We start from the raw sequence: 2,500 nt of genomic DNA, 5'->3' as shown, positions 1-2,500 counted from the left end.
CACATGAGTGACTATCACACTGTCGGAAAACCACCATCTCATTAATAAAAATGGTCAAGATTTTCATGGCTTACACATTTTGTCAAAGTATATGCATCATCTGACCAATTAATTAATACCCCGATACATTGGTGAACCTACGATCAAGTAGTTCTGATAGATTTGCCGCACACTTTATTCCTTCAGTAACATCAACGAACGTTCCTGTACGCGCGCTCGCAACGTTTTAACATTCAATGAAGTTCAGCGGGATCTTTCACAGGACGCACTGTACACACGTACAACATAAGGACGCAGGCGTTCCTGACGCGCGCGTCCTTGTTGGCTATTAGTAGCACACGCCTAATGTCTAAGTACACTTGCACGGTCTTGGCCTTGTGTTTCTGTCTTGTAGTTTAATTCCATGACTCTGGCCAAAAGTTCCTGGGTATGACAACCTGAAATAGTTGAAGAATTAGCCATCATCAGCTATTAAGTTTTCATATAAGGAGAACATTTCGCCCTGCAGGAATCTAGGCTTGTTAATAGGGTGACGACGGCTTTTATTTTTATTGTTTGAATTACTACACAAACAAACGCAACTTTCTTCCGTGCGTCCTACAGCTACAGGAAATGGAGAATGACTAAAAGGAAGGTTGGGACGGGTACGGGTTTGCCTTTCTGGTAGGGAAGCGCGAACGCTGGCAAAACACGTGTAACCTAACGCCCGTGTGAAAGAGGCCTAAGGCAGAATCAACAGGAAGTAGTGTAAAGGCTGTTATATGTTATATGTATTATATATATAATAAGAAATATGCAATAAATGTCATGCCCTAAAAAATCAAATATATATATCCACATTTCTGTTGAAATGACAGATTTGACTTCTGTTATAATATATACCAAATTGAGTAATGGAAACTCTGTAGTGCTGACTTGAGGTCTGGAAGGCTAAAATAACCTCAAATAAATAGATGAAATCAACAATGAAATTCCCGACTTGAATCGTTGCATTGTATATCTAGCGTAATGTTTATCCCCGTATCGTAAACAACCTATTTTCTAGTAACATAAACAATCGGCAACAAACTCCAAGGATAGAGGTTCATATCATTGCGAATAGTCTTTTTACATAAAGTAAAAAAGGTTTGTGCCTTTCAGAAGTTTTAATACTTTATTTACCTTTATTTTTTGCCAAATGTTGTATTCTAAACATGTTATGCATCCAAAATAATTATACTTCCTCATAACACTGATTGTGATAATCACTGGTTAGGTGTAGCAGCCAGTTTTGTGATTTTTTATTTAAGACACCTGTTGCAAATAAAAGTCGATTTTTTTTTCATATTAAATAATTATTAAATTTCAATCGGATTTCTTTCCTGCTGTAGATATTTGTGAAATTTGAGACCGACATTTCCTCATATATATATATATATATATATATATATATATATATATATGTGTGTGTGTGTGTGTGTGTGTGTGTGTGTGTGTGTGTGTGTGTGTGTGTGTATGTGAATATATATATTTATACACAGATATATATACACATATCTATACATGTTTATCTATCTATAAATAATATATATATATAGACACACACAAAAACATATATGCACACACACACACACACACACACACACACACACACACACACACACACACACACATATATATATATATATATATATATGTGTGTGTGTGTGTGTGTGTGTGTGTGTGTGTGTGTGTGTATGTGTGTGTATATAATATATATATATATATATATATATATATATATATATATACATATATATACATATATATATATATTTATATATATATATATATTGCAATTGAAATAATTATAAAATTTCGACATAAATTATTTAATCGGATTTCTTTCCTGTTGTAGATTTTTGTGAAGTTATTTAAACCAATCACAGTATATTATATATGTATATATATCTTTATATATATATGTATATATATCTTTATATATATATGTATATATATAGCTTTATATATATATGTTTATATATACACACATATATATACACATATCTATACATATTTATCTATAAATAATATATATATATATATACCCACACACACATATATATGTATACACACACATATGTAAATATATATATATATATATATATATATATATATATATATATATATATGTGTGTGTGTGTGTGTGTGTGTGTGTGTGTGTGTGTGTGTATGTGTATATATGTTACATTATATATATATATATATATATATATATATATATATATATATATATATTTATATGTTATATATATTACATTATATGCAGATATATTTATATTTATATATATACATATATATATTTTTTTTTTTGTGTGTGTGTGTGTGATTATTACATTATATATATATACATACATATAATGTAATATACATATATATACACACACATAAATATGTAATACATATATATAATACATATCATCATTGGGGAGCTAACGCTGACGGAGGCGCATCCACCCTTTGTTTCTACCTACGAGGATCC

General features: G+C 30.2%; 1 protein-coding gene across 2 annotated transcripts in view; it reads left to right on the top strand.

Annotated features, from left to right (window-relative positions):
* Nucleotides 1-2,500, top strand: part of LOC125030609 (mycosubtilin synthase subunit C-like) — an 85,656-nt gene that overhangs the window by 77,131 nt on the left and 6,025 nt on the right. The gene's annotated exons all lie outside the window — the stretch shown is intronic.

This window comes from Penaeus chinensis, chromosome 11 (genome assembly GCF_019202785.1).
Source record: "Penaeus chinensis breed Huanghai No. 1 chromosome 11, ASM1920278v2, whole genome shotgun sequence".
Taxonomy (NCBI): Eukaryota; Metazoa; Arthropoda; class Malacostraca; order Decapoda; family Penaeidae; genus Penaeus; species Penaeus chinensis.
This window is presented reverse-complemented; position numbering and strand designations above follow the sequence as displayed.